The sequence below is a fragment of the Corythoichthys intestinalis genome, chromosome 5, assembly GCF_030265065.1.
Source record: "Corythoichthys intestinalis isolate RoL2023-P3 chromosome 5, ASM3026506v1, whole genome shotgun sequence".
NCBI lineage: Eukaryota > Metazoa > Chordata > Actinopteri > Syngnathiformes > Syngnathidae > Corythoichthys > Corythoichthys intestinalis.
The window spans coordinates 45,753,657-45,779,826 of record NC_080399.1 but is presented as its reverse complement, the minus strand read 5'-3'; the positions used below and the strand labels follow the sequence as shown (position 1 = coordinate 45,779,826).

General features: G+C 39.7%; 1 protein-coding gene across 1 annotated transcript in view; it reads left to right on the top strand.

The window, feature by feature from the left end:
- Positions 1 to 26,170, top strand: part of slc7a10b (solute carrier family 7 member 10b) — a 91,756-nt gene that overhangs the window by 1,120 nt on the left and 64,466 nt on the right. The gene's annotated exons all lie outside the window — the stretch shown is intronic.

Here is a 26,170-nt window from a genome sequence, read left to right as displayed (position 1 = left end):
ACTGTCATAAGTCTGTCATAAATATGACATGACACTATCATTGGCATTACGGAATGCTTATGACAGGTGTCATTACGTGTCATCCGGCAAATTATGTTACTAACGCCATTTTGTCCAGCTCAGATCTTTTACATCCATTCAAAAATGAGATCATTTGCCAGATAACACTAAATGACATCTTTTATAAGCATTCATTAATGCTCATGACAGTGTCATGACATAATTATGATTGTCAAATGACAGTCTTATGGCGCTATTGTCATATAAAGTGTTATCAAATACCATAAATAGCAATTAATGAAACAATTGGAACAGTAACTGAAGAAATAATTAGCACAGAACGTGAATTGTGATTGTTATTTACACCTGTAGCGCTGTGATGCATGCTAGGAGGCATGTTGAACAACAACAGTGTTGACAGCAGGTGGCAGCAGAGGTTGACTGTCTCCCCCAAGGGAGTAGTGATGGCCAAATGAAGCGTCTTGAAGCAATGAAGCTTTGCAGCTAATTTGTTCGAAGCTTCATGGTAGTTCATTTGGTCTTATGACAGTCGAATGATGCCACTGTCTAATAAAGGTTTACCTGTTAATATCGTTGGTGTAAATATCCCATAATTCAGTGAGGACAACTGCGTCTTATAGTACGGTGCGGCTTATCTTTGAACAAATGCCATTTTCGTGCCACATTTGGTGGGTGGCAGGCTGGCAGCTTATAGTCAGGTGCGCCTTATAGTGCAAAAATTATGATAATTCAAAGCCCTGCGATTATTTGGTTGCCAGGAGAGTTGGGCCCATTTTTTCTGTGAAGGACAAAGCCATAGTCGTGCTAAAATAGTAAGAATTTGATTATTATTATTATTATTTTTATTCAATATAAATAACTAATAAAAAATCACTAGAATTTACCATGAACACGCCCTGTCAGCTTCAGCAGGATTTACTATGAACACAACCTGTCAGCTTCAGCAGGGATCCAGGTTTTCTTCAGAGTTTCTGGTGTTCTGTCAGATTAGCATAATGTCAGAGCAGCATACTCGTATGTTAATATGGTGCTTTTTCACATGTTAAATGTTGCTCAAAATGCTTTAAAATGGTTGTTAAATGATAGATTTAGTGGTACACTAACCCAGTGTGACGCATACTGGACTGCATTTGATAAAGTTGTAAGGCCCCTACCACCTATTTCCGTATTAAAACACAAATTTATGGAACATTTATATCATCATATCAAATGTGATGTATACTTGATTCAATGGAAGACATTAAATGTTTTGTTTTTTTAAAAAACAACCTATACAACGACAATCGTCCACACAGCAAGAGTGAAATGCCTGCCCAAGTTAAAGCCGTCACCAAATGTGCAAAGCAATCATAGATAAAACTCGGGCCAAAAAACATGACAAGGTAAACAGAGAGCATTCTCTTGTAATTTTTATAGGTATAAAAAGTCCCCACCACATCTTGTCATTTTCTCTTGTCTTAATTTGAATTTTTCCTTCTCATCATTTTATTTTCCACAGTATTATATTAATTACCTTTCAATTAACCAAGTGTTTTAAATTTCTTAACACATTTTGACCTCATTTACCAATGAAACTTCGAGTGCACTATTCAAGCTCAGCAATGTGGCATCACAAACAAGCAGACAGAACAGTCACGAAATAAAACAAAGGATTGCATTTGATTTTTGAACAGTCTTATTTTTCATCATTGTGGAATGCATTCGTCTGTGTATTTAGGCTCTGGTATGTTTCCAAAAGGGTTAGAACACTTAACTTACGTCCTTATGTTATGACACTTAACTTACGTCTTTATGTTATGACAGTCATTTTCATATTACCGTAATTTTCGCTCTATAAGGCGCACCTGACTATAAGCCGCCACCCAACAGATTTAACACGGGAACGCCATTTGTTCATAGATAAGCCGCACTGGACTATAAGCTGCAGCTGTTCTCACTGTATTATGGGATATTTACACCAAAAGATATTAACCGGTAACATTTTGTTTGACAGCAGCAAGACCAAATTAACCACCATGAAGCTTTGAACCAATTGGCTGCAAAGCTTCATTGTTTCAAGAAGCTTCATTTGGCCATTACTGTTCCCTTGGGGGAGACATTCAACCACTGCTGCCACCTGCTGTCAACACTGTTGTTGTCCAATATGCCTCCTAGAATGCATTGCAGTGCTAGAGATGTAAATAACAATGAAAATTCATGTTCAATCAATCAATCAATCAACTTTATTTGTATAGCACATTTAAAAATCCGCCAAGGAGACCAAAGTGCTTTACATAGCAAAACACAGCAAAATAAGTCAACTTTGAAAGATAAAACAAACACATAAAATAAAATAAATAAAAGACGAGGTCATAAACTGTCATTGCACATTAAAAGCTGACGAAAAATAAAATGTTTTAAGACGTGATTTAAAATCCGTAAGTGAGGGGGCCTGTCTAATAGTAAGTGGTAATTGGTTCCACAGCCTGGGCGCCATCACCGCAAATGCACGGTCACCCCTAAGCTTCAGCCTTGATCTTGGGACTACTAGAAGCAGGTGGTCAGCTGATCTGAGGGTTCTGGTTGGACTGTAAGGCTGAAGCAGTTCTGACAAATATGGCGGCGCAAGATTATTCAAACATTTAAAAACAAATAATAATATCTTAAAATGTATTCGGTAATGTACCGGGAGCCAGTGAAGAGATGCTAAAATTGGGGTGATATGTTCACGCCTGCGGGTTCTAGTTAGGAGTCGAGCAGCAGAGTTTTGTACAAGTTGCAGACGGGCCAGTGCCGCCTGACCGACACCTGCATACAAAGAATTACCGTAATCCAGCCGAGTTGTGACAAAAGCATGAATCAATTTTTCCATATCAGAGCGTGAAACAATAGATTTCACCTTAGCAATCTGGCGAAGCTGATAAAAACAGTCCCGAACAACACAAGAAATCTGCTTCTCCAATTTAAAATCAGCATCAAATTGGACCCCTAGATTTTTGACATAATTCTTAAGAAACGGAGACAATGAACCGAGGTCAACATTCAGGGAGGCCTGGCTACTCGGTTTGAACACCATGACTTCAGACTTACTGTCATTCAAACTTAAAAAATTACATGAGAGCCACGACTTTATATCGTTGAGGCATTCAATAAGTTGACAGAAAGTGCCATTCTGCGCCAATGGAAAATAGATCTGACAGTCATCAGCATACAAATGAAATGAAACACCATGTTTTCTAAAAACAGAACCAAGAGGCAATAAATAAAGTGAAAATAAAAGAGGGCCGAGAACAGATCCCTGGGGAACCCCATGTGGAAGCGATGCCTTTTTGGACATGAAATTGCCCATGTTCTGTGCTAATTATTTCTTCAGTTACTGTTCCAGTTGTTTCATTAATTGCTATTTATGGTATTTGGTAACACTTTATTTCACAGTGGAACCATAAGACTGTCATTAGACAATCATAATTATGACATGACATTGTCATGAGCATGAATGAATGCTTATAACTAGGGCTGTCAAAATTATCGCGTTAACGCGCGGTAATTAATTTTTTAAATGAATCACGTTAAAATATTTGACGCAATTAACGCACATGTCCCGCTCAGACAGTATTCTGCCTTTTGGTAAGTTTTACAGCAAGGCTTTTTGTGCTGCAGCACAACAGCGAACTCTTGTGGTCGCTTTGCGACATGGTTTATTTTTTTCTTGCCAGTTCATATGGCTGCACGACGTCTCGGGCTGAAGCCTACGTTGTAATGTTGTGCTTATATGATCCTTGGACAAGATTTGTCCGTAAGTATGGTTGTTGTAAAGAATGTACATATTATGTTAGTAAGCGAAATGTTCTATTTTTTGTATGAGACGCTTTTTGTTTATGTTTAGTGAACCTGTATAGCGTGCTAAGCTAACGTTGTTGCTAATGCAATGCTTGTGTACTTTTTTTTGTAGTTTTATGACGGTCTATAGAGGACATTGGTTTGAGGCTATTTTATTAATAAATCAGATGAAAAAGGAAGAAGTCTGATTATTAAGGCGTCGTTCACTAGCTGTCTAGCTTTGGAAAAAGTAGACGCTTCGGAGTGAGGACAGCATAGACAGATTTAAATGACAGTAGAGTGAAATGCCCACTACAGTCCTTATGTACCGTATGTTGTATGTACAGTGGGGAGAACAAGTATTTGATACACTGCCAATGGATTTTCCCATTGGCAGTGTATCAAATACTTGTTCTCCCCACTGTATAAATCCATCTTGTGTCTTATCTTTCCATTCCAACAATTTATTTTACAGAATTTATATAATTTACAGAAAAATATGGCATATTTTATAGATGGTTTGAATTGCGATTAATTGCGATTAATTACGATTAATTAATTTTTAAGCTGTAATTAACTCGATTAAAAATTTTAATCGTTTGACAGCCCTACGTATAACAGATGTCATTTTGTGTTATCCAGCAAATTATCTCACTTTGCTGGACATAAATGGAGTTAGGGAAATAATTTGCCAGATAACACTTAACAACATCTGTCATAAGCATTCAGTAATGCCCATGATAGTGTCATGCCATAATTATGACGGTCTTATGACGCCGCTGTCAAATAAAGTGTTACCAATTAACCGAAATAAATAAAAAAATAAGCCGCACTGGACTATAAGCCGCTGGATTCAAAATGAAGGAAAAAAGTAGAGGCTTATAGTCCACAACAAAATAATTGCCTTTTTTACGTTCAGTACGTATGTTACATTATACGTCAGAAAAAAATGTTGTTTTTTTTAAATGGATGGGCCATGTTTTAAAACCTCGTAGACAACAACATCACCAAAACACGGAAATCAAGCAAATCAGTGCAGCGAAGGGGATACAATTTTTGATCTGTTAAATCAGTGCAGCGCAGGGGATACAATTTTTGATCGGTTTACTACATTGGCACGACACTGTCGGCCGTACCATATTCAATTGATGACGATCTTAGCGAAAAGTATAGCTGTCCTAAGGCGCCTGATTTAGAATTCCCCTCAAGAATGATGGGAAACAAAAAACACAAATTTTCAACTTATTATTATAAATACTCTTGTACGTAAGTTCATTTTATTGCTGACACTGCGTTTCGGGGTCATCAACATGTTGTGCCCCCCCTGCCCCAAAAGTCACACTCCGCCTATGGGTACTAATCATATACTGTATATGGCGGAAAACACAGACAAGACTGAAAAAGCAGTTTCAGCTCTTACACTCCTTTTTAAAAGAAAATGCTGCATTTTTAGCCAAAACAACTGTTTTGTCTGATAGAACAATATGTCTATATGCTGCCATAGCAAATTCATGGAGCATTAAGCCCCCGAACTATTTTTAATCTGTCCGTTTTACCCTGGAAACCACCGTTTACAGATTTCGCACAACTGCTTTTGTTTCATCCCAGCCATAAAACGAAGGTAATTATATTTATTATGCAAAATGTCAGTCATTTTTAGCTTAGAATCATTACTTGATGTCTAATATTTAGTTAAAATAATTAAAAAAAAAACGACTTTCAAAAATTTTTCACTCGCATGTTTTAAACTTTTTTAAACAAATGATGTCTCAATGGGAAAAAAATGGTGCCTGTAAAAAAGTAACGGATATTTACCTCATAACTGTCCCTAAACTGTATTTTTTTTTTGTTACTGTCGCATTTTCTCTGATATGTTAGATGATGAATAATGGATCCAAACAAAGAAAAATTGAAAAGAAACGTTCAAAAGGGTAAATATATGAAAAAGAAAATCTCGACCACTCCTTGATGTCTGCGATTTTTTGCATCGAGACTCTTGTTATATTACCATGTGTCATCCATAAAATCCCAAAAAAGTCCCAGCTGTGGCCATTCACAACTGTGTCTTGAGACTCAGTGATAGATGCTACATGGAGTTTTTGGATCGAAAAGAGGTAGCGGCGATAATATCTTGTTAAAAGTCATGGCTTCTGTAATTCTGCTCTCGCGTGCTCTCACCTCCAGATAGGGTTTTGCTGTTTAGATTTTTTTTTTTAAATGCCCTCCTGTTCAAAAATTTTCTTCCCCCAGAAAATAGAGATTTTGAGCTTTCCAATGATGTATCACACATGCATATAGGACAATTTTGAAATTTGACCAAATTGGGGGTCTCAGAGCGGAACTTCAAGTTACCTGAGTGTTTTCCTCCATATGCTGTTGGTATTTTTGGTATTTTTTTCAAGGCCAAACAGGCTTGTGTTGATACATAGTTCATATATATATATATACAGTGCCTTGCAAAAGTATTCGGCCCCCTTGAACCTTGCAACCTTTCGCCACATTTCAGGCTTCAAACATAAAGATATAAAATTTTAATTTTTTGTCAAGAATCAACAACAAGTGGGACACAATCGTGAAGTGGAACAAAATTTATTGGATAATTTAAAACTTTTTTAAAAATAAAAAACTGAAAAGTGGGGCGTGCAATATTATTCGGCCCCCTTGCATTAATACTTTGTAGCGCCACCTTTTGCTCCAATTACAGCTGCAAGTCGCTTGGGGTATGTTTCTCTCAGTTTTGCACATCGAGAGACTGACATTCTTGCCCATTCTTCCTTGCAAAACAGCTCGAGCTCAGTGAGGTTGGATGGAGAGTGTTTGTGAACAGCAGTCTTCAGCTCTTTCCACAGATTCTCGATTGGATTCAGGTCTGGACTTTGACTTGGCCATTCTAACACCTGGATACGTTTATTTTTTAACCATTCCATTGTAGATTTGGCTTTATGTTTTGGATCATTGTCCTGTTGGAAGATAAATCTCCGTCCCAGTCTCAGGTCTTGTGCAGATACCAACAGGTTTTCTTCCAGAATGTTCCTGTATTTGGCTGCATCCATCTTCCCGTCAATTTCAACCATCTTCCCTGTCCCTGCTGAAGAAAAGCAGGCCCAAACCATGATGCTGCCACCACCATGTTTGACAGTGGGGATGGTGTGTTCAGGGTGATGAGCTGTGTTGCTTTTACGCCAAACATATCGTTTTGCATTGTGGCCAAAAAGTTCAATTTTGCTTTCATCTGACCAGAGCACCTTCTTCCACATGTTTGGTGTGTCTCCCAGGTGGCTTGTGGCAAACTTTAAACGAGACTTTTTATGGATATCTTTGAGAAATGGCTTTCTTCTTGCCACTCTTCCATAAAGGCCAGATTTGTGCAGTGTACGACTGATTGTTGTCCTATGGACAGACTCTCCCACCTCAGCTGTAGATCTCTGCAGTTCATCCAGAGTGATCATGGGCCTCTTGGCTGCATCTCTGATCAGTTTTCTCCTTGTTTGAGAAGAAAGTTTGGAAGGACGGCCGGGTCTTGGTAGATTTGCAGTGGTCTGATGCTCCTTCCATTTCAATATGATGGCTTGCACAGTGCTCCTTGAGATGTTTAAAGCTTGGGAAATCTTTTTGTATCCAAATCCGGCTTTAAACTTCTCCACAACAGTATCTCGGACCTGCCTGGTGTGTTCCTTGGTTTTCATAATGCTCTCTGCTCTTTAAACAGAACCCTGAGACTATCACAGAGCAGGTGCATTTATACGGAGACTTGATTACACACACGTGGATTCTATTTATCATCATCGGTCATTTAGGACAACATTGGATCATTCAGAGATCCTCACTGAACTTCTGGAGTGAGTTTGCTGCACTGAAAGTAAAGGGGCAGAATAATATTGCACGCCCCACTTTTCAGTTTTTTATTTGTTAAAAAAGTTTAAATTATCCAATAAATGTTGTTCCACTTCACGATTGTGTCCCACTTGTTGTTGATTCTTGACAAAAAAATTAAATTTCATATCTTTATGTTTGAAGCCTGAAATGTGGCGAAAGGTTGAAGATTCAAGGGGGCCGAATACCTTTGCAAGGCACTGTATATATCAATATATATATATTAGTGCTGTCAAATGATTAAAAAATTTAATCGAGTTAATCATATGTCAACTGTGTGATTAATCATGATTAATCACATTTCCCTCGGGATGAATAAAGTTGCTCTTCAGGAAAAAAAAATCTAGGAATATACTATAATTGATTTAAAATTTGTTTTAAGATTAAATGTATGATGTGTGAATGAACTAATACTTAACCAAATAGAGTTTTAAAATGTTATTTAACAACTCAGCACGTATAAAATAAAATAAATTGTCTGTATTATACAGCAAAGAGCTTTAACAGATTGAAATGCCTCAGACTAACAATGTAGTGTGGTGACCCTTCATTATATGACATAATTCACCCACGGAACTTGTGTGTATAGTTGGCCGAGCGCGTTACCGGCTACGTCACAGTCACGTGACAGACACTTAAGAGCCGTGCATGTTACAGCTGAATTCAGAGTTCACAGAGAGTCCCAAGCGGCCAACAGGTGTTGTGCCGAAAAATAGCCGCCCCGCGTGAAATGTCCCCCCTGACGGGAACGCTTATTTATAACGCTTTATTGAGGTGAAAACATCAAATGTTTTCATGGACGCATTACAGTAATGGATCTACGACTGTAAAATCAGTTTTAAATAAATAAATTACACAAAATACCAATGACCCAATGACAATCACACAGGTATGACATTTATTAGTTCAAGCAGAGTAAAATAATACATATTCACGGTACAAGAGAATCGTTTCCATTTCCATCGATTGGTAAGAAAAAGCTGTTTGTACGAGTGACGTGTGGGTGCTCAATAATAAAATAAACGAATAAATAAAAATAAATAAATAAAATAAACGCTCAATAAAGCGTGATAAATAAGCGTTCCCGTCAGGGGGGACATTTCACGCGGGGCGGCTATTTTTCGGCACAACACCGGACACAGCAACTCGTCTGCTCAACGGGCCAACAAGACTCACTCAAGCATCGCATCCGCCACAGTAACTCAATTACCGTTTGGCATATTACCCAAAATGAACTGCCAACTTAAAGAGCAGACAAGCACAATACAGTTACAATAGCTAGTGTTTCAAAAAATGTGTAAACAACTTGTCTGTTAAATTGAACATTTCACACAAATTCAGCTGTACAGTGTGCGCAGCACAAGGCAAATGCTCGAATGGCAGACTCCTGCCTGCTGCCATCATATTTCGAGCGCTATCTGTTCCAATAGTAGTAACTTTGTCTTTTATCCCCCCCCCCCTTTAGCAACATCCAGAAACTGACAAACACATGCTTCAGCGAAATGTCTTTCTTCTGTTTTCACAACACATAACGCGAGCTAATGCAGCCGCCAGCTATCATCGATCAAGTGTGCCGTTACTCCGAGATAATTATGGTTGCTTACCGATGTCCAGTGGTCTCCTGTCATTGCAACAAACGTAGCTCTGGCTAGTTGCTCCACCTTCGTTGCCTTCTCATTTTCAAAAAGTTGATGAATTTCTGTGCTTCGATGGAAGGACAGTTCATCACAGCAGTATGTGTACACAACTCTGGTTTTATCCAGATTTCCATTAGGCAGCTTTTTAAAACGGAATTTGCCATGAAGCAGTCCTGGGTCATCATCCTCACTCATAGTGGCTGGCTGCATTTTGTCCTGCATTGCCGCGCGGAGAATGTAAACATCAGCGTGTGGGACTACGGGGGGCAGTTGTGGCCAAACTTAGTGTGAGCGGTAAATTGCGTTACTTTTTTTTTTTTATGCGTTAATATTTCCTGATTAATCATGGTCGTTAACGCGTTATTTTTGACAGGCCTAATATATATATATATATATATATAAATATATATTGTTGGTTGGTTGGTGTTACACTTATATAGCGCTTTTCCACTTTTCAAGGCTCAAAGCGCTTTACACTATCTCACCACCCACCTACTGGTGACGCAGCACCAGGAGCAACGTTATACAGGGTGACCCAAAAAAAAGTTTACACTGCCATAATACAACTTAAATGCCATGTTTATTCAGTTTAGAATTCGAATTTACTCACAAATTATACATTATTGTAAAGAACATGTACAGTACACTCTATTTTTCAATGTGTCCTCTCTTAAGTGTCACAACAGCCTCCAGGCGCCTGCGGAACGCTTGACAGGTCTTCTTTATGTAGGATGCTGTCATCTTTTCCCAAGATCTAACAATGGACCTCTCCAAGGCTGCCACAGAAGTTTGTGGCTTCTTACAGGCACTGTCCTCCACAGTTGCCCATATGCTATAATCCAGGGGCTTGAGATCTGGACTCTGGGGTGGCCACATATCACCTTGTCAATCAACTTTTTGGTCCGCACAGATCGGCACTTCCAGACCCAGGTTTTCGTGAGGCTGTTCCAGTATCTTTCAGCTCCTTTTTAACTTTGTAGACTGCACATCTGGATATTCTCAGATTTGCTGCAATCTCAGTAGGTGTCAGACTGGCACGCAGCAATTCAGGTACAGCTAAAGTTTTCTTCATTTTCAGCAGAAGCACAGGAATTATAGAGACGAGAGATTACCAGCTGCATTGAGTGACCTTAATGAATCACTTAAGCATGACAACCTATTTAGATATGTTTCAATGGCTTTTAAACAAGCAGTCAACTGAGTGTAAACTTTTTTTTGGGTCACCCTGTATATATGTGTGTGTATATATATATGTGTGTATATATATATATATATATATATATATATATATGTGTGTATATATATATGTGTGTATATATATGTGTATATATATATGTGTGTGTGTGTATGTATATATATATGTATATATACATGTATATGTATATATGTATATATATATATATATATATATATATATATACATACACATATACATGTATATATGTATATGTATATATGTGTATATATATATATATGTATATATATATATATATATATATATATATATACATATATACATATATATATATACATATTAGGCCTGAACGATATTGGGAAAAACTATTGCTGCGATTTTTTTGGGGTTTGCGATATATTGCGATATTATATTGTGATATTAAAAAACATTTATATATATGTTTTTCAAGATATTTTCACAAGATGACTTAAAGTGCTTGTGACACGAAAAAGCATGTTTATTTCATAATACACGCGGTATTTTATGCTCCTGAATGATATGGACCGCTTGGATGTGTGTGGAAGCGATCGCTATATTTATTTAGTTTTTTGAATCCCGCGCCAGGAAAATGAGTGACTTCCGGCTTCGGTCTCGCATTGAGGAGGAGGGCGCTGTGACGTGTACGGTAGAAGACGTCCTCTTCACGCTACAGTGTACTGTTGTGTATGAGGACGAAGGATTCATCTGATTTTGCGGATTAATACTTTTATTTTTTGCATCACGCCAGCCAAACGGCTGCAGAAAAATCATTCTGTATGCGGGAGAGGCGTATGCGCCTTTTTGGAGTTTCAAAAGGTTCCCATTCACCGTGGATATTTACTGTGGGACCACTGGACTTACAAGGAAGTGAGTAAACATCTTGTTTTGTATTATGTCAAATACGAATACAGTGATTACAAAGTAAACACTATAAAATTCCTTTAAATAAAGGACTACTTACGTTTGATCATTGATAGGCATGTAAAAAGCTATCCTCACGCTCATTAGCAGTTAGCTGTTAGCACGTTAGCTACACAACAATTCCAGCCACCCTCCTCCAGGGAACGAACTGTAAATTGCTCTCCGCCGGGCGGTTTGCCGATCCGCAAAGAAACTCGACAACCGGGTCGTCATGTCAAATAATCCAGGCTAGTTATGTGTGATTTTCCACTTCGAAGACTTTGAAACATCCCTCGGTTCGGGTTAGCATGTCGGCTAGCTGTCACTCCTTCTGGTCTGTTTACATTCTCCGAAGCCGGGGAAGGGAAATGACATATGTCCGATTTAGGTGTCATAAAATATCGTTCGGCAGGTGTGACAGTAAAGGTAAAGTCGACTGTTTTGACCATTATGGAGTAATTTTGCCATGTCGTCTTGAATAAATGGATTTTTATTATTTTATATTCCATTTAGCACAAGTTATTTGTCATGACCATGCCATTTATTTAGCAATTGGGGAAAGTACTTGGGTAAAAAGAATATCCTGTAAAAATATTGAAGTAAAGAGACAGAAACAATGACATTTTGCCGCTCTCTTCGTCGCGTTTTCCTCATTGTGAATAGTTCCCCCTCGACGGGCTGACTGGTCCTTCTCAAGCCATTTATATAGCTATTGGGGAAAAATACTTGGATAAAAAGAATATCCTGTAAAAATATTGAAGTAAAGAGACAGAAACAATGACATTTTGCCGCTCTCTTCGTCGCGTTTTCCTCATTGTGAATAGTTCCCCCTCGACGGGCTGACTGGTCCTTCTCAAGCCATTTATATAGCTATTGGGGAAAATACTTGGATAAAAAGAATATCCTGTAAAAATATTGGGAGTAGAGAGACTGAAACAATGACATTTTGCAGCTCTCTTCGTCTCGTTTTCCTCGTTCTGAACAATTCCCCCTCAATGGGCTGAATAGTAAAACCGATGAGCCTAGTCTACCGCTGACGTCATCCACCTGTTGGGGACGCTAAAGCCCTATAATTGTAGGCGTGGCTAACCGGCAGATTAAAAGACTAATTTCTCGTCATCTGCGCTTTGCAAAATTGTTGTATATAGTCGAATCGTCTCAAAATATGATTCTAATTCACATAATAATGCCATTTAAGACTTTTTTTCTGGTGTCGTATGCTCTTTAAATAGCTGTTTGGAAAGACTTTAGATCACCACAGTGTACAGTCATCCCTTGTTTTTTGCGGTTAATGGGGACCAGAACCCGCCGCGATAAGTGAAAAACTGCGAAGTAGCCCACCCCCCCCATTTTAATTTTTTTTTTTGTATGTGTGTTTTTGTGCCGAATGTATTTATTCAGATTTAGCATTGGAAAGAGATACATACAGGTTGACCCAAAAAAAAGTTTACACTCAGTTGACTGCTTGTTTAAAAGCCATTGAAACATATCTAAATAGGTTGTCATGCTTAAGTGATTCATTAAGGTCACTCAATGCAGCTGGTAATCTCTCGTCTCTACAATTCCTGTGCTTCTGCTGAAAATGAAGAAAACTTTAGCTGTACCTGAATTGCTGCGTGCCGGTCTGACACCTACTGAGATTACAGCAAATCTGAGAATATCCAGATGTGCAGTCTACAAAGTTAAAAAGAAGCTGAAAGATATTGGAACAGCCTCACGAAAACCTGGGTCTGGAAGTGCCGATCTGTGCCGACCAAAAAGTTGATCGACAAGGTGATATGTGGCCACCCCAGAGTCCAGATCTCAATCCCCTGGATTATAGCATATGGGCAACTGTGGAGGACAGTGCCTGTAAGAAGCCACAAACTGCTGTGGCAGCCTTGGAGAGGTCCATTGTTAGATCTTGGGAAAAGATGACAGCATCCTACATAAAGAGGGTTCCGCAGGCGCCTGGAGGCTGTTGTGACACTTAAGGGAGGACACATTGAAAAATAGAGTGTACTGTACATGTTCTTTACAATAATGTATAATTTGTGATTCAATTCTAATTCTAAGATGAATAAACATGGCATTTAAGTTTATTAAATGCGTATTATGGCAGTGTAAACTTTTTTTTGGGTCACCGTGTATAAGACATGTTTTTTTCTCACCCCCCCCCCCCAAAGTGATTTAAAGAATGTATAAAAATAAATGGTTTTTAAGCACTTTAAATTTCATAATTATGATAAGTTTTAAACATAACTGTCCAACCAAATCATTTTTGAACAAGAATAAAGTACTGTAGCAGATAAATGCTTGGCTTTATTAAATGCTTCTGTTTATCTACTTTAGCTGTGATCGTTGAAGTGACATGTAGAAACTAGGCCTGCAAGCAGGACTGAACGGGCCCTCGCAATCTAGCGCAACTCGGACGTCACGCAACTTGGACTGTGTGCAGGTCAGGGTGGTGGCAGATCATCCTCTCTAATCATCTCATTAGAACCTAACATGCTCGAAAGTCGCCTATTTACATTCCCACACCCAAGAGATAAAAACCCCTATTGGAGAGAGTACTACAAAAAAGGAGCCACTACTGAGCTGTGCAGCCAAGCCCTTATTCAAAACCAAAATTAATCTTCTAACTGGGCCAATTCGACCAAGTGTGCCAACTATTGTGGCTCTATAAGCTCCCTGAGTCTCTGAAAAAAAATATTTCCTTTAAATGGCGAACAAAGGGTCGTCACGGCAACAGACAGAGACACGTGGACATGGACCGTAAAAAAGTATTTTAATAGGTCTTGAAACTACAATGACCAACATGAAAAGAACTGGACATGTTTTGGAAAAACAAGTGACTTTCTATCGCCACTAGTTGGCGCTGTAGGGTTGATGCAAATGACCCCTACAAGGCCCTTCAGGGTATGACTCTCAACAAGCACGGGAAGTTTGGCGCAGATATCTTGTATATCTGCCGAGTTATGACTGTTCAAAGTTTTTGGAGAGAAAAATTGTTGACAGTCATTTTCACTTTCCTGTTTGGACCCCTCCGCTTCAACGAAACTTCAATATTTTTCATCAGGCACCTGAAGACAGGTCTTGAGGTTTCCCTTACGCAGGTTTGAGGTAGATTGATTTTTTCCCTTTAGAGGAGGAGTGTGTCCCCTAAAAAAGGGCATTTCCTGTTCCCACTAGGAGGCGCCAGGCACAAATGGTAAATTTTCAATCCAGTCCTGCTCAGGCTGTTATACCTCACACACATGCCAGATTTAAAATAGATTGAAGGTTGTATGAGGGAGTTATCAGTCATTTTCCGAATTCGGTGTTTTGGCGAAAAAATGGAAGAATTTGGCGCCCCGCCCAGGTCAGGCCCGTGAATGAAAACACACCATTTTTATAACTTAAGATTTCATATGCCTCATGAACAGTCTCACCAATTTTGAGAATGATCAAACTAATTCCCTAGGTGCCAAGGTGTAAAATGTGCACACTGTAAATCGATAAAAAGTTCACATTCAATCCAAAATACCCGATTTCCTGTAGGATTTGGAATGTGTGTGCAAGAGACTTTTTGGAGCAGTTTTGCACAAAGTTTTGACTCTCCAAATTTCATCACTCTATGTTAGAAAAACCTAAATGGAGAGGCCTTTTTGAAAATTTCAAGGGGGCGCCACTGAGCCATTTTGTTAAATTGTTTCGTAACGTTGCAAGATTATCGAACGTTATCCAAAGCCGCATGTATGTGCAAATTTTGGTGAGTTTTTATGCATATTCAAGCCTCCAAATGTAAACTCTTACTGTGAACCCATGAAAATTTCACATTCGATCCAAAATACCCGATTTCCTGTTGGATTTGGAATATGGGTGCAAGAGACTTTTTGGAGCAGGTTTGCATAAGGTATCTACTCCCCAAATTTCCTTGCTCTATGTTGAAAAAACCCAATAGGAAAGGCCTTTTTTAAAACTTCTTTCTGTCGCCACTAGTTGGCACTGTAGAGTTGATGCAAATGACCCCTACAAGAACCTTCAGGGTATGACTCTCAACAAACACGGAAAGTTTGGCGCACATATGTTGCATATCTGCCGAGTTATGACTGTTCAAAATGTTTGGCGAGACAAATTGTTGACGGTCATTTTCACTTCCAGTTTGGACCTCTCCGCTTCAACGAAACCTCAATATTTTTCATCAGGGACCTGAACACATGTCTTGAGGCTCCCCTGAAACAGGTTTGAGGTCAATAGATTTTTTTCCCTTGGAGGAGGAGCCTGTCTCGTAAAAAAGGCCATTTCCTGTTCCCACTAGGGGGCGCCAGGCCTAATGGGTAATATTTCAATGCAGTCGTGTTCAGGCTGGGATATCTCATATACATGCTAGAAATGAAAAAGATTGAACGTTGTATCACGGAGTTTTTAATCATTTTCTGAATTTGGTATTTTGCCCAAAAATGGCCGACTTTGGGACCACGCCCAGGTCAGACCCTTGAGTGAAAACTCACCATTTTGAAAACTTAAGATCTCATATGTCTCCTGAATAGTCTGGCTAATTTTGAAGACGATCCAACTATTTTCTTCAGCGACAAGGTCTCAAATGTAAATCGATAAAATTTCACATTTGATCCAAAATTTCCGGCTTCCTGTTGGGTTTGGAATATGGGTGCAAGAGACTTTTTGGAGCAGTTTTGCACAATGTATCGACTCGCCAAATTTCATTGTTCTACGTTGAAAAAACCTAATAGGAAAGGCCTTTTTGAAAATTTCAAGGGGGCGCCACTGAGCCATTTTGTTAAATTTTTTTGTAGATTATCAAAATTTACGCAAAGTTGCATGTATGTGCAAATTTTGGTGAGTTTTCGTGCATGTTCAGGCCTCCAAATGTAAACTCCAACTGTGAACCGATAAAAATTTCACATTTGATCCAAAATATCCGATTTCCTGTTGGATTTGGAATATGGGTGCAAGAGGCTTTTTTGAACAGTTAGGCATAAGGTATCTACTCCCCAAATTTCATTGCTCTACGTTGAAAACCTGAGAGGAGAGGCCTTTTTGAAAATTTTAAGGGTCAAGGGGGCGCCACTGAGCCATTTTTTGACATTTTTTCAAAACGACACAAGATTATCGAATTTTACGCAAAGCCGCACGTTTGTGCAAATTTTGGTGACTTTTCGTGCATGTTCAGGCCTCCAAATTGGCCATTTTCATTTGCCCTGAAAAAAGAAGAATAATAATAATAACTAGGCCTGCAAGCAGGACTGAACGGGCCCTCGCAATCTAGCGCAACTCGGACGTCACGCAACTCGGACAGTGTGCAGGTCAGGGTGGTGGCAGATCGTCCTCTCTAATCATCTCATTAGAACCTAACATGCGCGAAAGTTGCCTCTTTACATTCACACACCTAAGAGATAAAAACCCCTATTGGACAGAGGACTACAAAAAAGGAGCGAATAAAGGGTCATCACAGCAACAGACAGAGACATGTGGACATGGGCCGTAAAATAAGTATTTTAAAAGGTCTTGAAACTACAATGACCAACCTGAAAAGAACTGGACATATATTTAAAAAAATGAGTGACTTTCTATTGCCACTAGTTGGCGCTGTAGGGTTGATGCAAATGACCCCTACAGGACCCTTCAGACTATGACTCAACAAGCACGATATGTTTGGCGCAGATATGTTGTAGAAGTTATGACTGTTCAAAACTTGTGGTGAGACGAAATGGCTTCAGTCATTTTTACTTCTCCTGTTGGACCCTTCTGCTTCAACCAAACCTCAGTATTTTTCATCAGGCACCTGAACACATGTCTTCAGGCTCCCCTGATGCAGGTTTGAGGTGAATAGATTTTTTTTTCCTTGGAGGAGGAGCCTGTTTCGTAAAAAAGGCATTTCCTGTTCCCACTAGGGGGCGCTAGGCCTAATGAGTAATATTTCAATGCACTCGTGTTCAGGGTGGGATCCCGCACATACATGCCAGATATGAAAAAGATTGAACGTTGTTTCAAGGAGCTATTAGTCCTTTACTGAATTTGTCATTTTGCCGAAAAAATGGCCGACTTTGGCACCACGCCCAGGTCAGACCCATGAATGAAAACACACCATTTTGAAAAGTTTAGATTTCATAGGTCTCCTGAATTGTCTAACCAATTTTGAAGATGATCCAATTGATTCCCTCTGTGACAAGGTCTCAAATGTGCACCCTGTTAATTGATAAAAATTTCACATTCGATCCAAAATACCCGATTTCCTGTTGGGTTTGGAATATGGGTGCAAGAGACTTTTTGGAGCAGTTTTGCACAAGGTATCGACTCCCCAAATTTCATTGCTCTACGTTAAAAAAACTTAATAGGAAACGCCTTTTTGAAAAATTCAAGGGGGCGCCACTGAGCCATTTTGTTACATTTTTTTGTAACGTTGCAAGATTATCGAAATCCACACAAAGCCGCATGTATGTGCAAAATTTGGTGAGTTTTCGTGCATGTCCAGGCCTCCAAATGTAAACTGTACTAGAAATGGACAGAAATTTCACATTTGATCCAAAATACCCGATTTTCTGTTGGATTTGGAATATGGGTGCAAGAGGCTTTTTTGAGCAGTTAGGCATAAGGTATCTACTCCCCAAATTTCATTGCTCTACGTTGAAAAAACCCAACAGGAAAGGCCTTTTTTAAAACTTCTTTCTGTCGCCACTAGTTGGCACTGTAGAGTTGATGCAAATGACCCCTACAAGAACCTTCAGGGTATGACTCTCAACAAACACGGAAAGTTTGGCGCAGATATGTTGCATATCTGCCGAGTTATGACTGTTCAAAGTTTTTGGCGAGACAAATTGTTGACGGTCATTTTCACTTCCAGTTTGGACCTCTCCGCTTCAACGAAACCTCAATATTTTTCATCAGGCACCTGAACACATGTCTTGAGTCTCCCCTGAAACAGGTTTGAGGTCAAAAGATTTTTTTCCCTTGGAGGAGGAGCCTGTCTCGTAAAGAAGGCCATTTCCTGTTTCCACTAGGGGCGCCAGGCCTAATGGGTAATATTTCAATGCAGTCGTGTTCAGGCTGGGATATCTCATAAACATGCTAAAAATGAAAAAGATTGAACGTTGGATCACGGAGTTTTTAATCATTTTCTGAATTTGGTATTTTGCCTAAAAATGGCCGACTTTGGGACCACGCCCAGGCCAGACCCTTGAATGAAAACACACCATTTTGAAAACTTAAGATCTCATAGGTCTCCTGAATAGTCTGACCAATTTTGAAGACGATCCAACTTTATCCTTCAGCGACAAGGTCTCAAATGTAAATCGATAAAATTTCGCATTTGACCCAAAATTTCCAGCTTCCTGTTGGGTTTGGAATATGGGTGCAAGAGACTTTTTGGAGCAGTTTTGTACAATGTATCGACTCACTAAATTTCATTGTTCTACGTTGAAAAAACCTAATAGGAGAGGCCTTTTTGAAAATTTCAAGGGGGCGCCACTGAGCCATTTTGTTAAATTTTTTTGGAGATTATCAAAATTTACGCAAAGTTGAATGTATGTGCAAATTTTGGTGAGTTTTCGTGCATGTTCAAGCCTCCAAACGTAAACTCCAACTGTGAACCGAAAAAATTTCACATTCGATCCAAAATACCCGATTTCCTGTTGGATTTGGAATATGGGTGCAAGAGGCTTTTTTGAACAGTTAGGCATAAGGTATCTACTCCCCAAATTTCATTGCTCTACGTTGAAAACCTGAGAGGAGAGGCCTTTTTGAAAATTTTAAGGGTCAAGGGGGCGCCACTGAGCCATTTTTTGACATTTTTTCAAAACGACGCAAGATTATCGAAATTTACGCGAATCTGCACGTATGTGCAAATTTTGGTGACTTTTCGTGCATGTTCAGGCCTCCAAATTGGCCATTTTCATTTGCCATGAAGAAAGAAGAATAATAATAATAATAATAATAATAATAATAATAATCCTTTGCATTACAATAGGGCCTTCGCACGTCTAGTGCTCGGGCCCTAATAATCCTTTGCATTACAATAGGGCCTTCGCACGCCTAGTGCTCGGGCCCTAACTAGGCCTGCAAGCAGGACTGAACGGGCCCTCGCAATCTAGCGCAACTCGGACGTCATGCAACTCGGACAGTGTGCAGGTCAGGGTGGTGGCAGATCGTCCTCTCTAATCATCTCATTAGAACCTAACATGCGCGAAAGTTGCCTCTTTACATTCACACACCTAAGAGATAAAAACCCCTATTGGACAGAGGACTACAAAAAAGGAGCGAATAAAGGGTCATCACAGCAACAGACAGAGACATGTGGACATGGGCCGTAAAATAAGTATTTTAAAAGGTCTTGAAACTACAATGACCAACCTGAAAAGAACTGGACATATATTTTAAAAAATGAGTGACTTTCTATTGCCACTAGTTGGCGCTGTAGGGTTGATGCAAATGACCCCTACAGGACCCTTCAGACTATGACTCAACAAGCACGATATGTTTGGCGCAGATATGTTGTAGAAGTTATGACTGTTCAAAACTTGTGGTGAGACGAAATGGCTTCAGTCATTTTTACTTCTCCTGTTGGACCCTTCTGCTTCAACCAAACCTCAGTATTTTTCATCAGGCACCTGAACACATGTCTTCAGGCTCCCCTGATGCAGGTTTGAGGTGAATAGATTTTTTTTTCCTTGGAGGAGGAGCCTGTTTCGTAAAAAAGGCATTTCCTGTTCCCACTAGGGGGCGCTAGGCCTAATGAGTAATATTTCAATGCACTCGTGTTCAGGGTGGGATCCCGCACATACATGCCAGATATGAAAAAGATTGAACGTTGTTTCAAGGAGCTATTAGTCCTTTACTGAATTTGTCATTTTGCCGAAAAAATGGCCGACTTTGGCACCACGCCCAGGTCAGACCCATGAATGAAAACACACCATTTTGAAAAGTTTAGATTTCATAGGTCTCCTGAATTGTCTAACCAATTTTGAAGATGATCCAATTGATTCCCTCTGTGACAAGGTCTCAAATGTGCACCCTGTTAATTGATAAAAATTTCACATTCGATCCAAAATACCCGATTTCCTGTTGGGTTTGGAATATGGGTGCAAGAGACTTTTTGGAGCAGTTTTGCACAAGGTATCGACTCCCCAAATTTCATTGCTCTACGTTAAAAAAACCTAATAGGAAACGCCTTTTTGAAAAATTCAAGGGGGCGCCACTGAGCCATTTTGTTACATTTTTTTGTAACGTTGCAAGATTATCGAAATCCACACAAAGCCGCATGTATGTGCAAAATTTGGTGAGTTTTCGTGCATGTCCAGGCCTCCAAATGTAAACTGTACTAGAAATGGACAGAAATTTCACATTTGATCCAAAATACCCGATTTTCTGTTGGATTTGGAATATGGGTGCAAGAGGCTTTTTTGAGCAGTTAGGCATAAGGTATGTACTCCCCAAATTTCCTTGCTCTATGTTGAAAAAACCCAATAGGAAAGGCCTTTTTTAAAAATTCTTTCTGTCGCCACTAGTTGGCACTGTAGAGTTGATGCAAATGACCCCTACAAGAACCTTCAGGGTATGACTCTCAACAAACACGGAAAGTTTGGCGCAGATATGTTGCATATCTGCCGAGTTATGACTGTTCAAAGTTTTTGGCGAGACAAATTGTTGACGGTCATTTTCACTTCCAGTTTGGACCTCTCCGCTTCAACGAAACCTCAATATTTTTCATCAGGCACCTGAACACATGTCTTGAGGCTCCCCTGAAACAGGTTTGAGGTCAATAGATTTTTTTCCCTTGGAGGAGGAGCCTGTCTCGTAAAGAAGGCCATTTCCTGTTTCCACTAGGGGCGCCAGGCCTAATGGGTAATATTTCAATGCAGTCGTGTTCAGGCTGGGATATCTCATAAACATGCTAAAAATGAAAAAGATTGAACGTTGGATCACGGAGTTTTTAATCATTTTCTGAATTTGGTATTTTGCCTAAAAATGGCCGACTTTGGGACCACGCCCAGGCCAGACCCTTGAATGAAAACACACCATTTTGAAAACTTAAGATCTCATAGGTCTCCTGAATAGTCTGACCAATTTTGAAGACGATCCAACTTTATCCTTCAGCGACAAGGTCTCAAATGTAAATCGATAAAATTTCGCATTTGACCCAAAATTTCCGACTTCCTGTTGGATTTGGAATATGGGTGCAAGAGACTTTTTGGAGCAGTTTTGCACAATGTATCGACTCGCCAAATTTCATCGTTCTACGTTGAAAAAACCTAATAGGAAAGGCCTTTTTGAAAATTTCAAGGGGGCGCCACTGAGCCATTTTGTTAAATTTTTTTGTAGATTATCAAAATTTACGCAAATTTGCATGTATGTGCAAATTTTGGTGAGTTTTCGTGCATGTTCAGGCCTCCAAACGTAAACTCCAACTGTGAACCGAAAAAATTTCACATTCGATCCAAAATACCCGATTTCCTGTTGGATTTGGAATATGGGTGCAAGAGGCTTTTTTGAACAGTTAGGCATAAGGTATCTACTCCCCAAATTTCATTGCTCTACGTTGAAAACCTGAGAGGAGAGGCCTTTTTGAAAATTTTAAGGGTCAAGGGGGCGCCACTGAGCCATTTTTTGACATTTTTTCAAAACGACGCAAGATTATCGAAATTTACGCGAATCTGCACGTATGTGCAAATTTTGGTGACTTTTCGTGCATGTTCAGGCCTCCAAATTGGCCATTTTCATTTGCCATGAAGAAAGAATAATAATAATAATAATAATAATAATAATAATAACTAGGCCTGCAAGCAGGACTGAACGGGCCCTCGCAATCTAGCGCAACTCGGACGTCACGCAACTCGGACTGTGTGCAGGTCAGGGTGGTGGCAGATCCTCCTCTCTAATCATCTCATTAGAACCTAACATGCTCGAAAGTCGCCTATTTACATTCCCACACCCAAGAGATAAAAACCCCTATTGGAGAGAGTACTACAAAAAAGGAGCCACTACTGAGCTGTGCAGCCAAGCCCTTATTCAAAACCAAAATTAATCTTCTAACTTGGCCAATTCGACAAAGTGTGCCAAATATTGTGGCTCTATAAGCTGCCTGAGTCTCTGAAAAAAAATATTTCCTTTAAATGGCCAACAAAGGGTCGTCACGGCAACAGACAGAGACACGTGGACATGGGCCGTAAAAAAGTATTTTAATAGGTCTTGAAACTACAATGACCAACATGAAAAGAACTGGACATGTTTTGGAAAAACGAGTGACTTTCTATCGCCACTAGTTGGCGCTGTAGGGTTGATGCAAATGACCCCTACAAGTTCCTTCAGGGTATGACTCTCAACAAGCACGGGAAGTTTGGCGCAGATATCTTGTATATCTGCCGAGTTATGACTGTTCAAAGTTTTTGGAGAGAAAAATTGTTGACAGTCATTTTCACTTTCCTGTTTGGACCCCTCCGCTTCAACGAAACTTCAATATTTTTCATCAGGCACCTGAAGACAGGTCTTAAGGTTTCCCTTATGCAGGTTTGAGGTAGATTGATTTTTTCCCTTTAGAGGAGGAGTGTGTCCCGTAAAAAAGGGCATTTCCTGTTCCCACTAGGAGGCGCCAGGCACAAATGGTAAATTTTCAATCCAGTCCTGCTCAGGCTGGTATACCTCACACACATGCCAGATTTAAAATAGATTGAACGTTGTATGAGGGAGTTATCAGTCATTTTCCGAATTTGGTGTTTTGGCGAAAAAATGGAAGAATTTGGCGCCCCGCCCAGGTCAGGCCCGTGAATGAAAACACACCATTTTTATAACTTAAGATTTCATATGCCTCATGAACAGTCTCGCCAATTTTGAGAATGATCAAACTAATTCCCTAGGTGCCAAGGTGTAAAATGTGCACACTGTAAATCGATAAAAAGTTCACATTCAATCCAAAATACCCGATTTCCTGTAGGATTTGGAATGTGTGTGCAAGAGACTTTTTGGAGCAGTTTTGCACAAAGTATCGACTCTCCAAATTTCATCACTCTACGTTGAAAAAACCTAAATGGAGAGGCCTTTTTGAAAATTTCAAGGGGGCGCCACTGAGCCATTTTGTTACATGTTTTCGTAACGTTGCAAGATTATCGAACGTTATCCAAAGCCGCATGTATGTGCAAATTTTGGTGAGTTTTTATGCATATTCAAGCCTCCAAATGTAAACTCTTACTGTGAACCCATGAAAATTTCACATTCGATCCAAAATACCCGATTTCCTGTTGGATTTGGAATACGGGTGCAAGAGACTTTTTGGAGCAGTTTTGCATAAGGTATCTACTCCCCAAATTTCCTCGCTCTATGTTGAAAAAACCCAATAGGAAAGGCCTTTTTTAAAACTTCTTTCTGTCGCCACTAGTTGGCACTGTAGAGTTGATGCAAATGACCCCTACAAGAACCTTCAGGGTATGACTCTCAACAAACACGGAAAGTTTGGCGCAGATATGTTGCATATCTGCCGAGTTATGACTGTTCAAAATTTTTAGCGAGACAAATTGTTGACGGTCATTTTCACTTCCAGTTTGGACCTCTCCGCTTCAACGAAACCTCAATATTTTTCATCAGGGACCTGAACACATGTCTTGAGGCTCCCCTGAAACAGGTTTGAGGTCAATAGATTTTTTTCCCTTGGAGGAGGAGCCTGTCTCGTAAAGAAGGCCATTTCCTGTTCCCACTAGGGGGCGCCAGGCCTAATGGGTAATATTTCAATGCAGTCGTGTTCAGGCTGGGATATCTCATATACATGCTAGAAATGAAAAAGATTGAACGTTGTATCACGGAGTTTTTAATCATTTTCTGAATTTGGTATTTTGCCCAAAAATGGCCGACTTTGGGACCACGCCCAGGTCAGACCCTTGAGTGAAAACTCACCATTTTGAAAACTTAAGATCTCATATGTCTCCTGAATAGTCTGACCAATTTTGAAGACGATCCAACTATTTTCTTCAGCGACAAGGTCTCAAATGTAAATCGATAAAATTTCACATTTGATCCAAAATTTCCGGCTTCCTGTTGGGTTTGGAATATGGGTGCAAGAGACTTTTTGGAGCAGTTTTGCACAATGTATCGACTCACCAAATTTCATCGTTCTACGTTGAAAAAACCAAATAGGAAAGGCCTTTTTGAAAATTTCAAGGGGGCGCCACTGAGCCATTTTGTTAAATTTTTTTGTAGATTATCAAAATTTACGCAAAGTTGAACATATGTGCACATTTTGGTGAGTTTTCGTGCATGTTCAAGCCTCCAAATGTGAACTCCAACTGTGAACCGAAAAAATTTCAGATTCGATCCAAAATAACCGATTTCCTGTTGGATTTGGAATATGGGTGCAAGAGGCTTTTTTGAACAGTTAGGTATAAGGTATCTACTCCCCAAATTTCATTGCTCTACGTTGAAAACCTGAGAGGAGAGGCCTTTTTGAAAATTTTAAGGGTCAAGGGGGCGCCACTGAGCCATTTTTTGACATTTTTTCAAAACGACGCAAGATTATCGAAATTTACGCGAATCTGCACGTATGTGCAAATTTTGGTGACTTTTCGTGCATGTTCAGGCCTCCAAATTGGCCATTTTCATTTGCCATGAAGAAAGAAGAATAATAATAATAATAATAATAATAATAATCCTTTGCATTACAATAGGGCCTTCGCACGCCTAGTGCTCGGGCCCTAATAATAATAATAATAATAATAATCCTTTGCATTACAATAGGGCCTTCGCACGTCTAGTGCTCGGGCCCTAACTAGCCCTGCAAGCAGGACTGAACGGGCCCTCGCGTATGGCGCAACTCGGACGTCAAACAAAGTCGAAGGGCAGGCAGGTCGGGGCGGTGGCAGTCGACAACAGACAGATATCCAGGCAGATATATTGCATGTCTGAATGTTCAGAATTAGTGGGGAGAGAAAATGGCGACGGTCATTATGACTTTCCTATGGGACCCCTCTGCTTTAACAAAACAAAATTGTTTATTAGGCACTTGAACACGGTCATTATGACTTTCCTTTTGGACCCCTCTGCTTTAACGAAACAAAATTGTTGATCAGGCACCTGAACACATGTCTTAAGGCTCCGCTGATTCAGGTTTGAGGTCAATTGATTTTTGACCCTGAGAAGCAGGAGCCTTTCTATTTAATTAAAAGTGTGTTTCCTGTTCCCACTAGGGGGCGCCAGGCGTAATGAGTAATATTTCAATAAAGTCATGTGCAGGCTGAAATACTTCACATTCATGCCAAATATGAAAAAGATTGCACCTTCAATCAGGAAGTTATTACCGTATTTTTCGGACTACAAGTCGCACCTGAGTATAAGTCGCACAAGCCAGAAAATGCCCAACAAAGAGAAAAAAAACATATATAAGTCTTACCGGAGTATAAGTCGCAATTTTGGGGGAAATTTACTTGATAAAATCCAACACATAGAACAGATATGTCATCTTGAAAGGCAGTTTAATATAAAAATACAATAGAGAACAACATGCTGAATAAATCTACAGTGTACAGTGCATTAACAACGAAATGCGAATATACTGTCCTCACCAGGACGCTACCGCTCGGTCCTGGCTATATACAGCGAACTCCAAAAAGACAATGCTGGACGTCCGCATAATTTGTTGAATCAATTTGGTCCTCGATAGCAAACAGGTTCACATCAACGTAAATAAATGATAATTAGGTACTATTGCAGCAATAACATAACAGATTAGCATGCGTTCGCTAGCATTAGCACACCATTCAAACAACCA